The sequence below is a fragment of the Tachyglossus aculeatus genome, chromosome 16 (assembly GCF_015852505.1).
Source record: "Tachyglossus aculeatus isolate mTacAcu1 chromosome 16, mTacAcu1.pri, whole genome shotgun sequence".
Taxonomy (NCBI): Eukaryota; Metazoa; Chordata; class Mammalia; order Monotremata; family Tachyglossidae; genus Tachyglossus; species Tachyglossus aculeatus.
In genome coordinates, this window is record NC_052081.1 from 10198575 (window position 1) to 10206337 (window position 7763).

Below are 7763 nucleotides of genomic sequence, written 5' to 3' on the forward strand. Positions count from 1 at the left end.
GTGCTTAGTACAGTGCTCTGCACACAGTAAATGCTCGAGTTCATTATAGCTGATTTATCCTACTAGTAGAGCCAGATCAGGTTGGATTTGAACAGGAGGCCTCTGTAGAAACAAAACTAGTGAGTGAAAGGGTGATTTACAGTTTTAAGCAGAATTGCAGCCCAAAGGCGTGCTAAGGGTGGCACTGGGGATATGATATGGGGGAAAGGAGATCTGAAGTTTTGATCGTGTACTGCCACAAAAGAACTCCCAGAGCAACACTACTGATCCAGAAAGCATTTGTTTTCATGTTTAAATGTTGACTTGGATTGATTTCTTTTCTGCCACTTTAAATTCCCGCTAGGGTTTTAAGTGGTATAGCTCTTATTCTTGAGTAGACACGAAAAATCAGCAGCAACATTGAACTTCTAGCAGGGACTTGTCAGATCTCTGCTAGGGTGACACTAACAATTACATGATTTTAACACATGAGTATAGTCAATTGTCAGTTTGCTTCGGCCTTCCACCACCATTTTCATTCAAGAAACTGTACATGCATTAGCCCTTCTTCTCTGTGGAAAATGCTGAGGGGAGGTGGTGCATTTATCACCGTGCTTGGGGAAGCAGCGTGACCTAGCAGGGAGAGCTCAGGCCTAGAAGTCAGAGGACCTGAGTTTTAATCCTGACTCTGCTATTTGCCTGCTGTGCAAGCTTGGACATATCACTAAACTTCGCATTGCCTCAGTTTCCTCATCTGTAAGTGGCGTTTTAATATCTGTTCTCCCTCCCTCTTGGGCTGTGAGTTCCATTTGGGTCAGGGCCTGTATCCACCCTGACTATCCTGTATCCACCCTTGTGCTTAGTACAGTGTTGGACACACAGTAAGTGCTTTACAAATGCCATCATTATTATACAGTAAGAACTTAATAAATAAATGTCTTTATTATTATTTTCCAAATGGACCAAAAGAGACTTGGTAGTGATTATAGGGCCAGAGATCTTGGATCCTGTGACCCATGCAAAACACACAACTCCTAACCCCCACCAGGTCCAGAGGGAAAAGTAATTAAAATGGAAATACTCTTATTGTTGGACTAGAGAGAGGAGGGTTACGAGGAAGCCAAGAGACGTTTAAGCGTTTCTGCTCTTGAGAGAGGAGAATGGGAGTGCAGGTTTCTCGTGGGCAAAGGGCACCGAAGCGGGGAAAAGATCCTAAATGATGATTGAGTGTGGGCTCGGGGGCTTCGCCTATTAATAAGGAAACTACAAACATTTTTGGCTCCTTTCTGGCTGCGGGGATGGAAATAGAGGTGGAGAAGCCCGGATTTCTTCTCTAAAAAATGAAGGGGCCTCGTTCTTTGCCGCTCGTGCCATCTACCTTCTACAGAAGCAGCGTGGCTCAGTGGAAAGGGCACGGGCTCTGGAGTCAGAGGTCATGGGTTCAAATTCCATCTCCGCCGATTGTCAGCTGTGTGAATTTGGGCAAGTCACTTCACTTCTCTGGGCCTCATTCATTCAATCGTATTTATTGAGTGCGTACAAAGTACAAAGTACAAAGTGCTCAGTACAAAGCACTGTACTAAGCGCTTGGGAAGTACAAGTTGGCAACATATAGAGATAGTCCCTACTCAACAGTAGGCTCACAGTCTAGAAGGGGGAGACAGAGAACAAAACATATTAACAAAATAGAATAAATATGTACAAATAAAATAGAGTAAGATACGTACAAACATACATACATATATACAGGTGCTGTGGGGAGGGGAAGGAGGTAAGGCGGGGGGATGGGGAGGGGGAGGAGGGGGAGAGGAAGGAGGGGGCTCAGTCTGGGAAGGCTTCCTGGAGGAGGGGAGCTCTCAGTAGGGCTTTGAAGGGAGGAAGACTGTGAGCCCACTGTTGGGTAGGGACCGTCTCTATATGTTGCCAGCTTGTACTTCCCAAGCCCTTAGTACAGTGCTCTGCACACAGTAAGCGCTCAATAAAGACGATTGAATGAATGAATGAATGAAGAGAGCTAGCTTGGCGGACGTGCGGAGGGATGTGTCTCAGTTCCCTCATCCGTAAAATGGGGATGAAGACTGTGAGCCCCCGCGGTGGGACAACCTGATTCATTCATTCATTCATTCAATCGTATTTATTGGGCGCTTACTGTTTGCAGAGCACTGTACTAAGCGCTTGGGAAGTACAAGTTGGGAACACATAGAGACAGTCCCTACCCAACAGTGGGCTCACAGTCTAGAAGGGGGAGACAGAGAACAAAACAAAACATATTAACAAAATAAAATAAATAGAATAAATATGTACAAATAAAATAAATGGAGTAATAAATATGTATAAACATACATACATATATACAGGTATATATGAAGAAGGTACTTCACTTCTCTGGGCCTCAGTTTCCTCATCTGTAAAATGGGGATGAAGACCGTAAGCCCCCCGTGGGACAACCTGATCGCCTTGTAACCTCCCCAGCGCTTAGAACAGTGTTTTGCACATAGTAAGCGCTTAATAAATACCATCATTATTATTATTTATTACCTTCCTCTGACCATGCGGAGCTGCGGCGCGCTCCAGAAATGAAGGCCGAGGAAGCGCAATTCCAGCTGGCTCCGCTAGATGGCGCAAGAGCTCCGTGCCGTCCGACGTCCCCGCCCTCATGTGCGCATGCGCCACGCCCCAGGTTGGTTCTCGCCCTTAATAATGGCATTTAATAGTGTTGGTTAGGGACTGTCTCTATATGTTGCCAGCTTGTACTTCCCAAGCGCTTAGTACAGTGCTCTGCACACAGTAAGTGCTCAATAAATACAATTGATTGATTGATCTTCACACCCCCACCCTGCGCGACAGCCTTAGCCTGCCCGGGGAGGAGATGTTGTCCCATAGTGACTGGCACCAGAGGCCGAAGCTCTGCAGGATCTGGCTTGTTCAGAAATTCCCCAAGGCCCAAGAGCCTCTTGTTTCTTGCCAGGTGGGTTGTGTTTGGGGCGGTGCCTACTAGCCGACCTGAAAAAGTGCGGAAAAAGCTGACCCGAAGGGCCATCCAGGCCCCGAGAGGGTGAGGAGCGAACTAGGGCCGAGAGATGGTGATGTTGGAACAGGTCAACTTGCTCAAAATGTGCCCAATTTTTCCCTACTGCTCCGAGGTCGTGCTACTTTAGCACAGTTGCTTGGCAACATTTCTAAAACAACTCCTTAAACCTTCCTCTCACCCACGCTTTCACACCCGCCTCCTTCCTGCAGGAAGCAGTGTGCCCTAGTGGAAATCAATCAATCGTATTTATTGAGCAATTATTGTGTGCAGAGCACTGTACTAAGCGCTTGGGAAGTACAAGTTGGCAACATATAGAGACAGTCCCTATGCAATAGTGTGCTTACAGTCTAAAAGATGCTAGACCTAGGAGTCAGAGGACCTGGGTCCTAATCCTGGCTCTGCTATATGCCTGCTGTGTGAGCTTGGGTAAGTCACTTAACTTCTCTGTGCCTCGGTTCCCTCACCTGTAAAATGGGGATTCAGTACCTGTTCTCCCTCCTTCTTAGACTGTAAGTCTCATGTGGGGCCTGATTGTCATGTATTTACCCCAGGACTTTCTTAGTATTGTGCTTGACACATAGTAAGTGTTGAACAAATGCCACATTATCATTATTATTATCTTTGGCTTTACACCCTCTCTCATCGAGGGAGGGGCTTGTTGTATGGAGGTAGGTTCTTGGGAGGTCTGGGAGAGGCCTTGTATGTGGGTCTTTTGGAGGGGTCTGAAACAGGGATGGGAAGAAGCTTTCTCCCATGGATTGTCAAAGTTCTTCATTCACTAAACTTTTCAAGACTCCTATTGGTCAGACCCACTTCCCCTCAGAGGATTCTAAATAGCAAGGCTTTCTGGGAAACCGTCTCCAGGAAGGAAGGGGTTACTGGAATAGGTTTCCAACACCTTCAATCTCCAATTATCCCAATTTTGTTTTCCACCTGCTTCTGAGTATTCACATGCCCTGGGTACTATGAATAATCACTCATGGAAAGACACTTTGTTCTGACCCTGTCACTCCTTTGGGCACTGCCCCTGCAAACAGTTTCATTCTACACGGGTAAAGTGTTGCTTGTCTGTGAGCCAGCAGTTCTTTCTCCACCAGGCAGCAGCTCTGCAGCCGATTCACCCTGCAGGTCAGGGTGAACCCATTAGCAGGCCAGCTCCAGCAAATGGATTGTAATTTGGCCACCCCGTTGTAAGCAAGAAACACTACAGCAGATGCATATGCCACTAGTTCTTCCTCTAAGCCCACCCTGGGAGCCCTGTTGGTCTCATTGGTAGAACAGGCCCCAGGTTTTGACCATCCATTCCCATTCCTGCCCACCCATCCCCGTTTCTGCCCACCCACCCTGCTGATGGGCCTCAGTGACTTACAAACTGGTGAGGAAGGTAAGGATTGGGGGTATCTGTCAGATCACATAACCCGTCAGTGGGCCTTTGGATTGCATATCTCCAACTGATCACTGCAAGATGATGTAAGATTGAGTACTTGGTATTTTGTGAATAGGCAAAAGTGGAATTGGATTATTGAGTCATAAGACCAAGCTTTATAGGAATGAATAAAGACCTGAGCAGTAGACCTAAGAATGAACCAAACTCTCAGGTTTCTTTCAACATATGTGACAAACAGAGCGTCTTGGGGAAACCAGGCCAACCCTTGCTTCCCCTGATGATTTATAGACTGTATGATGAAAGATGCGAAATAAGATGGAAAGCAATAAAATGGATATATGAATAAAGGACTGGTAGTTACTGGTCATGGAAAGATTCTCCTGTCCTGGACTATTGTTTTTGTTCTCTGAGCCTTCTCTGGTTTTGAGTCACTGGTATGTCTCAGTGGGTTAGGGACCAATTGGATTTGGAACAACAGCATACCTGGTCCAGGATCCCAGACCAGAATCCCTTGGTGAACAAGGGGTCCTAGGTACCTTTGCTAGTAACAAGTTAATGGGGGAATGAGCATTGAGAAGTGTGGCTTCAGCTTCATAATACAGTGAGAGAGTACTTTGGGTGTAAAACCTTTTGGAGGTGTGGTTGTGGTTAGTATTTCAGGGACAAAGCAGACTGGGAGGATAGATCTTCCATGACAGTTCTCTCAGGAGCAATCAGAACTCACTGTTGCAGGTTTGTTTGGCTGGATAGAGAACTAGACGTGTCTGAGGAGGAAACCCGTGAAGGTTGATCACACAAATCCTCAAAACTTTCTTTCCTGGGACCCTTCTGATCTCCCAGCTGCCGGCTTGCCTGGGTAGTGAAGACTTGAACTCCAATGCTGGAAGCCTTCTTGGATTAGAAGTAGGGGTTTTGTGATTGGTAGGTATAATTGGTTATTGTTCAACAGAGATTAGCTCTTCTTTGGGGAGGCAAGTTGTTACTGGGGCCCAACTGCCATTCCAGTAGAAGTAGGACCAGCCGTGCCACTTTGTCAACGAGTCTGGATAATACAGAGAGACATTGACAGAACTTTTTGGCAGAGAGACGGGAAAGTCCTGTACTCTGACCAGTAAGGCCTGGGCTCAGTTCTGAGCCTTTGCAGACACTCCATCAATCTGGTATCTTCAAGGGGCGTTTGGAGCCATCCTGCTTGCTCCTCCTCCTTCATACTGGCAGGGCTGAAACGGTCCTGTATCCTTGCCTATTATGACTTGGGACGCTCCCCGTTTTGTGCCTTGCATGCCCTGTGACCATGAGTGGGTGGTGGCAGAGGGCAGGGTATCGATACCCGGGTGGCATCAGCTGTCAACAGGAGGCCAGCACAAGAAAGCTAGGTCATGGCCTTATTGTCTTGTCTTTCCAAGCCCCACCTAGAGTTTTTCTTAGGCAAATCAGGCTCAAGTAGGAAAAAAAAATAATAAACCTACTAATTAGTCATCTCTCTCTCTGTTGACTTAAAAATAAGTCTGGGAACACTCTGACTGTTAAGGGGCAGGCCGTATGAGCTAAGATTTTTTTTCTCTTTTTTTCCCCCAAGTAGAATCTCTGCTTGGGGAATTCAGCTTCAGTGATAATGCCAAATGGAACTGGACTTCATATTTTGAAAGCAATGTTTTCTCTTCATGTAAAACAAAAAGTGCAATTAGATGGTAACCCAAAGAGCCAGAAATAAAATTAAAGTTGTTGGAATCCTCTTGAATTAAGTGGTTCCCAATTGTGTCATCCCACCCGTCACTTTAGCATTCACAAATGTATCTTTTTAGATATTGATTTATTCCCTTGTTTTTATTTTCGTACTCTTAACCAGGTCATCAACTAGTAATATTTATTGAGTGCCTGGGAGGGTACAATAGAGTTAGTAGACATGACCCTTGATCTCAATCTAGCAGGTTAAATAGATTCTAAAGTTTATTATAGATAGGAGAAAGGAGGAAAAGATCATTTATATATGAGCTAGTAATTATGTAATAGAGTATGTAAGATGTGTACAAAAGGGCTATGCCAGGTTATGAGTCCTTAAATGCTTAGGAGGCACAAAAGTGCTGGAAAGGCAGTATGGAAAGAATATAAATGGAGAAGATCTCTTGGGGGAGATGTGATTTTTAGAAGGGTTTTGAAACCCTAACCCTAAATTTGAAGGAGGAGCAGCATGGCCTAATAATAATAATAATAGTGACATTTGTTAAGCGCTTACTATGTGCAAAGAACTGTTCTAAGCTCTGAGGGGGATGCAAAGTGATCAGGTTGTCCCACATGGGGCTCACAGTCTTCATCCCCATTTTACAGATGAGGGAACTGAGGCTCTGAGAAGTTAAGTGACTTGCCCAAGGTCACACAGCAGATGTAGCGGAGGTGGGATTTGAACCCATGACCTTTGACTCCAAAGCCCGTGCTCTTTCCACTGAGCCACGTTGCTTCTCAAGTGCAAAGAGCACAGATCTGGGAGTCTGGGAGGACCTGGGTTCTAAACCCAGCTCAGCCAGTTGCCTGCTGTGTGACCTGGCATGTCACTTAACTTTTCTGTGCCTCAGTTTCTTCATCTGGAAAACAGGGAATTACATACTTGTTCTTCCTTCCTCTTCGATCCAAACTGAGCCCCATGTGGGACAGGGACTAGGTCCAATCTGATTTTCTGGTATCTATCCCAGCACTTAATACAGCGCTTGCTGACAAAGTAAGCACTTAACAAATGCCATAATTAGTAGTAGTAGTAATAATAATTTGGAGGTCATTCTAATAATAATAATAATGATAGCATTTACTAAGTGCTTACTGTGTGCAAAGCACTGTTCTAAGAGCTGGGGAGGTTACAAGGTGATCAGTTTGTCCCAAAGGGGGCTCACAGTCTTCATCCCCATTTTACAGATGAGGGAACTGAGAAGTGAAGTGACTTGCCCAAAGTCACACAGCTGGCAATTGGCAGAGCTGGGATTTGAACCCCTGACCTCGGACTCCAAAGCCCGTGCTCTTTCCACTGAGCCACGCTGCTTCTAGGCAAGACAAAGGACAAGAGCAAGAGGCCAGTGACAGAAGAGATGAGAATGAGAAACCATGAGTTTCATTATCCCACTCTAGATGGTAAACTCCTTGTGGGCAGGGAATGTGCTTACCAACTCAGTTGCATTGTACTCTCCCAAGCGTTTAGTATAGTGCTCTGCACCCAGTAACCACTCAACCACTGATTGATTTAGCTTGAGAGAAATGAAAAGTGCAAACTGGGTTAGTGGGAGAAGAGAGTGGATAAGAAGGGTGAAGAGAGCTTATTGTAGCAAAGCTAAGTGGTCAGGAATTTGTGCTTAACATGGACAAGAATGGACAACCGTT